Source organism: Cervus elaphus, chromosome 11 (assembly GCF_910594005.1).
Source record: "Cervus elaphus chromosome 11, mCerEla1.1, whole genome shotgun sequence".
Classification (NCBI taxonomy): domain Eukaryota; kingdom Metazoa; phylum Chordata; class Mammalia; order Artiodactyla; family Cervidae; genus Cervus; species Cervus elaphus.
Window position 1 is genome coordinate 8199134 of NC_057825.1, and position 10729 is coordinate 8209862.

Consider the following 10729-nt stretch of genomic DNA (forward strand, 5'->3'; position numbering starts at 1 on the left):
GAAGGAACATGGAACTAATGAGCCACCACCAACCGGAAGAGTTTGGGAAAGGTCAAAAGGAGACACCGCGTGTCTGACCCCCTCCCAGAATCCTTCTCGCTGGCGTCCGTCTTGGCTGAGCAATGCGTGCACCTTTAGGAAGGACTCTGAGTTAGAATGATGGGCCAAAGACAGCCCAGAAGCTAATCCCATCACCATGAAACCCGAGGCTGTGAGCCACGTGGCAGAACGGTTCTCCTGGTTCCCTTACCCTCCTGCTCTCCGCCCAGGTGCTGTTTCCCAACAGAGTCTCCTGCTTTGTCAGCATGTGTGTCTCCTCAGATAATTCATTTCCGAGTGTTAGACAAGAGCCCCATCCTGGGCCCTTTCTTAAGGGGTTCCCCTTTCTGCAACAGTCAGGACTTGACACTTTCACTGATGTGGCCCGAGTTCACTCCCTGTTCTGGGAACTAAGATCCCTCAAGCCACTGGGCGTGGCCAAAGAATAAAAATAAAAAAGAACAACGGTCCTCCAGCAATGCCATCTGTCTTATACTTCCTTGTCTAGAGCATAGCACAATCCCTGGATGTCTATTTAATCCACTTTTCATTGCAGTCTTGGTCGCCTGACCATAAACAGCATTCCTGTGAGATGTTGTGCGTTTCCCCAACTCAGTAGATGAAGGCATTAACGTCAGGACCCTCCTGGTGGCACATTGTTCGTAAGTGGCGGAGCTGGGAGTCCATCGCAGGCATGTCTGGCTCCACAGCCTCCTCCTTATGAGTCAGCTTCGCATGAGAGGCTGAGCGTGAATCACCTTCTGGACCTGTGGCCTGGACCCTGGACCTGTGACAGGTGTGACAGGAATCCCACCTGGAGCGGCCCCGCCCCACCTGAGTGCTGTGACCTTGGGGCAGGTCACACCTCCCCACTGGGCTGCGGGATTTCCCCTGCTATGCCGCCCCTCTCGCTGAGAGCTGATGAGAGATACACAGAGTAGGTGAGTGATGGGAGGGCTGCCTGGGCATGGGGGCTCTGCACAGGACCTGGCCTGAGGAAGGTAAGGGGTATGAAGAGAGGAAGGGGCCCACCTGAGGCCCCCACCCCCATCCCCCTGACAGCACATTCTCCAAGGATTCTGCTGATGCCAAGGTCTACAGCCACTCAGTTAAGAAGCCCTTGGGTCAGATAACAAGTTCCTGCCTGCATCTGCAGGAGGTCAGATAGAGGCTGAACTGTAGGCTTCAGGCAATCCTGACAGGCAGGAATGTGGGCCCACCTGCCCAATAGTCCTTTTTTTCACAGAAACAGCCAGAAATCTGGGGCTTTTATGAAAAATTTCCCAGTTGAAATATTTCGAGTACTAAATATTTGTAAACTCTGTGCAAGGCAAACCCAACACACCCGTTGCCTAGAGTCATGGAAGTCAGCTTGCAAGCTGTATGTCACCCTCTGGGGGCCAGTCTGTACCCCTCGGGAGGAGCCAGAGGAAGGCAGAGGTTGGTAGATAGGAGGCCTGGGCCCCAGATCCCTCATTCTCTTGTGCCTCAGTCTCGCCATCCATATGATGGATGTTGGCCGGCCTAACTGGAGTGGTTCCTAGGAAGGGGCCCCTCCTGGACACCCTTCCTTTGCCCAGTCTAGGCCTGACTCACTGGGAGGATCTGGGCTGGGCTGTTCGTTTGACTCCAAGATGAGTCACTCTGGACATATGTGGGAATGGTACTCACGTGCCCCCTGCCTGTTAGGAACCTAGCACAAACAGGGACTGGCCACTGCAGGGGACGCCCACTGAGGTTGAGGCTGGCAGCACCACGGTTTCCAGGCAACCCTCCAGCACGGTCCTGTCCAGGGGGGAGGTTGGGCCAAAAGACCTTCATGATCTCCTCTGGATGGTTTTTTATTTATTTACTTGGCTGCGTTGGGTCACAGTTGCAGCACGCGGGACCTTTTGTTGCGGGGCATGGACTCTCCAGTTGTGGCGTGTGGGCTATCTAGCTGTGGGCTATCATTAGTTCCTGCACACAGACTTAGTTGCTCCATGGCATGTGGGATCTTAGTTCCCCAACGAGGGACCGAACTTGCATCCCCCATATTGCAGGGTGGATTCTTAACCTCTGGATCACCAGGGAAGTCCCTCCTCTGGCTGTTTTTAGGGTCTGCTCAGCACCCAGGGCTCCTCCTGGCTGTGGCACTCTGGTTTTCCTTTGAGGAACCATTCCTCCTCCACTCTCAGTCCATGCAGTTTGAGGCAGGATCCTAATTCTGGCTGTAGTGGTAAGGATGTGGCCCAGGGCTGGTCCATGAAAGGTACAACATTCCTCTCTCCACAGTGACTGGTTAAGGGTGAGCATGTGACTCAGCTGGATCAATGAGAGCCTGCCCTAGGACTTTTGCTCTTGCCATTGATATTTCAAAGCTGGCAGGATGAAAACTTACCTGAGGCTCTGAGAAGTTCAGTTAAGTCTGCCTAATAATGAAACCAACACAGGAATGTCTAAGCAGAGGGTGGAGAAAGATTTCAGCTGAGGTCTGGGCTTCCCTGGTGGCTCAGACAGTAAAGAATCTGCCTGCAGTGGAAGAGACCCAGGTTCGATCCCTGGGTTGGGAAGATCCCCTGGAGAAGAGAATGGCTACCCACTCCAGTTTTCTTGCCTGGAGAATCCCATGGACAGAGGAGCCCGGCAGGCTACAATCCATGGGGTCCCAAAGAGTTGGACACAACTGAGCGACTAACACTTTGAGTACTTGAATCCAGAAATTTCCTTCTTTTTAATGGTTTTTTAAAAATTATTTGTTTATTTGGCCACATCAGGTCTTAGTTGCGGTAGGTGGGCTGACCAGGGATTGAATGAACTGCATCCCCTGCTTTACAGAGCAGGTTCTTAACCGCTGAACCAACAGGGAAGTCCTAAATCCAGCAATTTCTGAAGCTAGATCTACCCTCCTGGATGCACCAGCTGCAACACTTGCAAATCTGCAGTTTTGCATCTGTCATTTTGAGCAGGTGTTTGCCATCAGTGTGACTTTCCTGGTGGCTCAGTTGGTAAAGAATCTGCCTGCAAGTTGGGAGACCCAGGTTCGATCCCAGGGTCGGGAAGGTCCCCTGGAGTAGGGACTGGCAACCCACTCCAGCATTCTTGCCTGGAGAATCCCATGGACAGAGGAGCCTGGCAAGCTACAGTCTGTGGACAGAGGAGACTGGCGGGCTACAGTCCACGGGGTCGCAAAGAGTCGGACATGACTGAGCAATTAATACTTCCACTTTCACTTTGCCATTAGCATCCGGAAGAGTCCAAATACTGTTTCCAACCAACCCTAAGGGTCTACTGTCCAGATTCCAGGTCAAAGTATCTTCAGTGCTGGCCTAGACTAGCTGTTTCTCACGCTGTACTCTGAGAAGATTTAACTTTAGCAGTTAATGTACATTTTTGAGCCCCGCCTCAGAGCAACTGAAACAGATACTGGCGATGTTGGGTTGTGGGTGTGGGTTTTCTACAAGCTCCCACGTGATTCTGACTAAACCTCAAGGCGGAAAACACTGGTGGCCTCTGCCCCTCCCCTTTCCACCCTCCTCCCTGTATGTTTCAACCACGTGAGTCTGCCCATCTGGCCACAGCTAATTGGACCAGGAGGGGAAACCTGGCCCAAACTGAGTCATTGGTTCTCTTGCCCTGAAATATGGAATTGGGATCCAGGGACCTGCTCTGTTTGTGGTTGTGTGAAACTTCTTCCACCTCACACTCCAAGAAGTAGAAAAGTTTGTTCAGAGACTTCCCTGACGGGCCAGGGGTTAGGGCTCTGAGCTTCTGTTGCAGGGGCCATGGGTATAATCCCTGGTCAGGGAGGGAAGTAAGATCCAGCATGCTGCGTGGTGCAGCCAAAAAATTAAAGGAAAAAACAAACAAACAAACGAAAAAAGATTGCTCAAAAGAGGAAGGAGGGATCACGGGAGAGAAGGCAGGGCTGAGATAGTCCAGTGGAAATGACCATGTTTCCATAAGGTTCCCTGCCCGACCACTCAGCACAGGTCCCCCTTCCCCACTACCTGTAGAACCCTGTATTTGTGGAGTCCTTTCCACTTTCTGACATAACTAACTTGGGTGATTTCTGCTGCTTGTAACCATGAGACCTTTATCTAAGATGTTATTCATTTCTCAAGGTCTCAGTCTCCTTATCTGTAAAATGGCCAGTGTGGTGATTCATGATGCCCTCCCCAGTATGCCACAAGTCCTCACATAGGAGCCCCTGCCTAAACCACTCCTTCCATCAGGAGAGGTCTTGGTGACATGGGATACAGGGAGCTGAAGGATTTTACTACAACAGTGCTTCTCAAGTCTGATGTGCATTGAAATTGCCCGTGCTGTGCTCAGTCGATCAGTTGTGTTCGACTCTTTGTGACCCTGTGGACTGTAGCCCGCCAGGCTCCTCTGTCTACGGGGATTCTCCAGGCAAGAATACTGCAGTTGGTTGCCATGCCCTCCTCCAAGGGATCTTCCCAACCCAGGGATTGAACTCAGATCTTCTGCATTGCAGGTGCATTCTTTACCATTTGAGCCACTAGGGAAGCCCAAGAATACTGGAGTGGGTAGCCTATCCTTTCTCCAGGGAAACTTCCAGATCTGGAAATTGAACCGCGGTCTCCTGCATTGCAGGCGGATTCTTTGGAGCTGAGGTACCCAGGAAGACCTGAAATTGCCTGAGATCTGTTTAAAGTACAGGTTCCTGGACCCTACACGGGGAAGCTATGATAATTAGGTGGGTGTAGGGGGGCCCAATTGTCTATATAGCTACCTATGTGACAGCTTTATTGATGTATAATCAACTATAATCACTCCATATATTTAACAATTTGATGAGTACGCACATATATTTGTGAAACCATCACCACAATTAAGATGAGTAAGATTGTCTCGAAAATCTCCACTTAGTTTCTTGGTGACTCTTTATAATCATCCCTCCCTCCCTCTCCCCAGGCAACCACAGGTCTCTCTTTTCTCACTGTATATGAGTTTGCATTTTCCATAATTTTATCTGAATGAAATCATACAGCATGTACGATTCCTTGGTCTGGCTTTTTTTTTTTTTCACTCAGCCCAATTACTTTGAGATGCACCCATGTTGATGTGTTTATCAATGGTTCACTTTTTATTGCTAAGTAGGATACATTATAATTTGTTTATCTATTCACTCTCTTTTGGCCATGCCATGCAGCATGCAGGATCTTAGGTCCTCGATCAGGGATCGAGTCCGAGCCCCCTGCACTGGAGGTGCAGAATCTTAACCACTGGACCACCAGGGAAGTCCCTGTTTATTTAATCACAAGTTGGTGGATACTTCCGCTGTTTCAATATTTAGCTTTGACAGATCTAGCTGCTGTGAACCTTGTGTTGTCCTGGTGTACCAGTCTTGATGGTTGTCAAAGCTTGTGCTGCGCTTTGTTGCTCAGTCGTGTCTGACTCTTTGCGACCTCGTGGACTGTAGCCCACCAAGCACCTCTGTCCATGGGGATTCTCCAGGCAAGAATACTGGAGTGGACTGCCATGCTCTACTCCAGGGAATCTTCCCAAACCAGGGATCGAACCCAGGTCTCCCTCATTGAGGGTGGATTCTTTACCATCTGAGCTACAGGGGAAACCCAAGAATACTGGAGTGGGTAGCCAATCCCTTCTCCAGGGGATCTTCCTGACCCAGGAATCAAACTGGGGTCTCCTGCATTGCAGGTGTATACCAGGGAAGCTTACATTCAATAAATACCTAGGAGTGGATGGCTGGATTATATGGCTGGTATATGCTCAACATTTTAAGAAACTGCCAAACTGTTTTTCAAAGTGATTGCACCATTTTAGATTATCACAAACGGTGCATGAGATCTCTGGTGGCTCTGCAGTCTTGTCAATATTTGGTGGGGTTTTCATTTTAACCATTCTAATAGGTGGGAAGTAGGACCTCACTGTGGTTTTAATTTGCATTTCCCTAAGACTAATGGTGTGGTTATTTGTCATCTATAGATTTCCTTTGATGAGGTGTCTATTCTATTTAAATTGTCTTCTTTTCAATAAACTCTACATATATCTAAATACAAGTCCTTTGTCAGCTATGTTTTTAAAGAATAAACTTATTCACTTATTTTTGGCTGTGCTGGGTGGGTTTATCTTTAGTTGTGGCAAGGATGGGCTGCTCTCTAGTTGCGGTGCGTGGGCTTCTCATTGCAATGGCTTCTCTTGTTGCAGAGCACAGTTCTCTAGGGTGCACAGGCTTCAGTAGTTATGGTTCCCATAGTTGCTTTGAGGCATGTGGGATCTTCCTGGACCAGGGATCAAACCTGTGTTTCCTGCATTGGCAGGCGGATTCTTTACCACTGAGCCATCAGGGAAGCCCTCAGCTGTATTTTTGTAAATATTTTCTCCGAGTCTGTGCATGCCTTTTCATTTTTGTAACAAATGCCTTAGATGACTTTCATACACTTGGAGTCTGAGAACCTCTCTTTAATGACCAACAGTGCAAATTAAAACAGCAGCAGGCAATGCTGGCCCATCTGACTGACAAAAACAAAAAAGAGGGTCCTTGGGTGTCATTGGTGATGCGGAGTCAGGGGGACACTCCTGATACTCTTAGAAGGAGGGGAAATTGGGGCAAAATCCTAGGAGGACGATTTTGCTGATTATTCATCAAAATTTTTAAAGGTGGATTCCTTTGACTCAGCAAGTCCTAGGATTTTTTTTCCTGAAAAAGGAATAAGCAATAGCAGTAAGTTGTCTGTCCTGGGATCTTTGGTCCCGGGGTTGTGCTGATAGGAGGGAGTTGCAGAAATGCCTGGCTGGCTGACCTGGGATCTTGGTACTCTGCTGTGGGCTCAGAGCCCCAAGTGAAAGGCTCAGAGGGACCGGCAGGTCAGTGAGGCTGAGATTTGACTGGCCCCCAGCAGGGAGGCTGGGGGAAAGTCCTATGCAGGTCTCACCCGACTGCGTCGGGAGTCTGGGTCCACCCTGAGCCTGGCCTGGCCAGGTTCTAACAATCCACCACCAGTTCAGACTGGGAACAAGGGACATTTGGCTGACACAGCTACCTGGGACCTAGGAAAGGACAACCCTTTGCCCCAAATACCGGTAGTTTCCCCGGGGCACAGGGAGGTGGGGCCTTGGCCAGGGCCAGCCAGGACCTGCTGGAGCCGGGCAGAAGAAGGGAGTTGGGAGCCCGGAGACCTGGGCTGTAGATCAGCCCCTGTCCTTCTGCGTCGCTTGGCCCAAGCCTGTTCCCCTACTGAGGCCCCAGTCTCCTGAGTTGGGCAGTGAACACATGGATCAGGTACTCAGTCCCTTTCTGGCCCCAACAGAGAGGACTGAAAGCATGGGTATTGGAATCTTCCAAACTTGAGTTCCATTTCTGTCTCCGTCACTTTCTATGACTTGGAATGTTATTTAGCCTCTCTATACCTCAATTTCGTTTAAAAAATTTTTATTGACATATAGTTGATTTACAGTGTTGTATTTCAGGTGTATAGCAAAGTGATTCATATATATATATATTCTTTTCCCATATAGGTCATTACAAGATATTGAGTAGAGTTCCCTGTGCTATATAGTAGGTCTTTGTTGGATATATGTTTTGTATATAGTAGTGTGTATATTTTAATTCCAAACTCCTAATTTATCCCTTTCCCCTCTTCTCCTTTGGTTCCATAAGTTTATTTTCTACATCTGTGCGTCTCCTTCTATTTGGAAATAAGTTCATTTGTCACATTTCTTAAGATTCCACATATAAGCACTATCATATGGTGTTTGTCTTTGTCTGGCTTACTTCACTTAGTAAGATCATCTCTAGGCCCATCTATGCTGCTGCATTGCTCATTCATATACCTCCGTTTCTGCTTCCAAGTAGAACCCTGCAATGGCTCCTCAATTTGCTTTGGAAAAGGGCCGTCATGATCTGCCCCTTCCCTCTTCTCCAGCTCCAGGCCCTGCCTCTCCCCCCTCATTCATCACACTGCAGCTACCCTGTAGCCCCTACACTCCTACCCTCCACCCCAGGGCCTTTAAAATATGCTCCTACCGCTGCCTTCTAAGTCTGTGCCTGTCTCCCTGGCTCAGTCCTACTCATTCATCAGGGCTCAGATGCCATTTTTTCAGGGTCAGACTGCCCTGAATCCAGACACAGCCACTCCTGCTACTGACCCCTGTCGTCACACAGCCGTGGTCATTAAACAATGCTACCTGTGATTATTTGTTTGGTGTCTCTCCGAGAGCAGGGACAAGACAGTCTTGTTGGGGACTGTGTCTCCTGCCGTTTACACCGGCTTGGCAGAGAGTAGGCACCCCAGCAGATTTGTTGAACAAGTAGTGTTAACACCCTACGCCATCCATTCTAAGACGTGTTTTCACCTCACATTTTAACATCTCTGAAGTCAGGACGTATATTATAACTGCAGTAACTGGATAGCAGCTGTGACATATTCTCAGTGCCTGCCAGTTTGCATTAAAACTTACAGCTTGGAAGGACACCCCCAAGACAAGTGGCATTGTTGTTGTTTAGTCACTATGCGGTGTCCGGCTCTCTGCAACCTAATGGACTGCAGCCCGCCAGGTTCCTGTGTCCATGGAATTTCCCAGGCAAGAATATTGGAGTGGGATGCCCTTTCCTTCTCCAGGAGATCTGCCTGACCCAGGGACTGAACCCACGTCTTTTGCATTGACAGGCGGATTCTTTACCACTGAGCCAGCAGAAAAGCCTCAGGAGTGGCATACTCTGAAGAAAAGCTACTTTACCCAAGCTCTTGATGATATAGGACAATATTACCTGGGACAGCACAGACTTCAGTGAAGCCCAATGAAAAAGTGACATAGAAAAGTCAGATTCTAGGACTTCCCTAGGGATCCAGGGGTTAAAACTTTGCACTCCTGATGCAGGGCACCTGGGTTCTATCTCTGGTCAAGGAACTAGATTCCACATACTGCAACTAAAGATCCCACGTGCTGCGACTAAGACCCAGCAGAGCCAAATATATTAATAACAAAACAAAAAACCAAGAATCAGAGTCTAAATCAACTATACTCCTCCAGGGGATCTTCCTGATCCAGGGGTTGAACCCGTGTCTCATGTGTCCTGCACCGGCAGGCGGATTCTCACTAGCGCCACCTGGGAAGCCCATACTTCAAAGAAAAAGAAAGAAAGAAATGAAGTCTTAAAAAAAAACACACAAAAAAAAGATTCTGCATGTACAAACGTTTCAGGAATATCTTCACGAAATTATTTTGATCATAGTTTCCTTTTTATGTGTGCACAGTAGTGGTATATGATTAAAATAATTGTTTAAAAGAGTGCGTTTAATAAGCATAAAAATAATAAAATTTCTAAGTGTTGAGGAAGTGTGTCCTGTTTTACTTGATAGTGCTGGAGACCCGCGTAGAGCGCAGAGCTCTAGAAGGCCACAGAGGGGCGCGCTCTCCACCTGCACCTTCCCAGCCCAGAGTTTCGGGAATTGGGGCTGGGAGGCTTGTGGCGTGTCGTTCTCTGTGTGTACTGTAGGTGGCGCTATACAGCCACAGTCAGGCGTAGCCTTGGGCGTCCCAGGCTGGAGTGGTGGGGATGGTGATAGGAGCGAGGCCTCAGGAGTGTCCTGTCCTGGAGGGGAGCAGGCTCTTCCACTACCCCAGGGAGAAGTCGTGGCAAGTTCTACCAGCGTGGCTATCCCAGAGGCAGCTCGGGGCGTGGGCCGAGCTTAAGAACCAAAGACGGCAGCGCTCACCCTACCTGGGACGGCTGTGTGATTCTGGCCCCCCTTGCTTTTCTGGCCCCAGTCTCCCTCCCACTGCAGTGAGAATGTGAGAGCCTGCCGCACCTGACCCCCGACAAAAGGCCCGAAGTGGCCAAAAGTCCGCCACCAGCTGCCCAGCGGGCCACTCACGGGCTCACCTGCAGAGCCCCAAGCCCCGTGACAGCCCTCTGCTTGTCTGACCTTGCCCCTGCCCCTGAGGTCAAGATGTTGCCCTGACTTCCCGGGTTGGGAAAGAGAGGCCCAAGGAAATTGAATGACTTTCCCAAGGCTGCAGATCTGTGAGCGGTTGGAGCCAGGTGTGTGTGAAAAGGAACTCTGTTCGCTCCTTCCACCATACCTGTCTGACCTCTTGTGGCGGAAGGGGACGCAGAGCAGGGTGGGAGGGAATTTCCCATTGAAGAAAAGGAGCTAATCCATCCTTGGTAAGATGATGGATTAGTCATACATGCCTGGGACTTCCCTCGAAGTCCGGTGGTTAAGATTCTGCCTTCCAGTGCAGGGGGTGTGTGTTCTATCCCTGATTGGGGAACTAAGATCCCACATGCCACACAGTGAAGAAGAAGAAGAAGAAAAAAAAAAAACCAAAAACCCACATGCCTAATTTATTGCCCTCCTAAAACTAGAGTAAAGAGACTTTTTAAGCCATTGATTTTTTTGGGAAAAGACACGAAAGGCACAAATTATATAAGAAAATCTTGATAAATTAGACTCAAATGTTTAAATCTTTGCCCTTCAAAAGTTTTCACTAAGAGAATAAAGAAGCAAGTCACAGATTAGGATAAAAATATTTGCAATACATACCCCTGAAAAGGACTTGTATCCAGAATGTGATGTCTACAACTCAATAATGAGACAATCAGCTCAACTTAAAAGTGGGAGAAATATTTGAAAAATTACTTCACTAAAGAAGATAAGTGCATAGCCAATAAACATATAAAAAGATATGCAACATCATTATTTGTAAGGGAAGTACA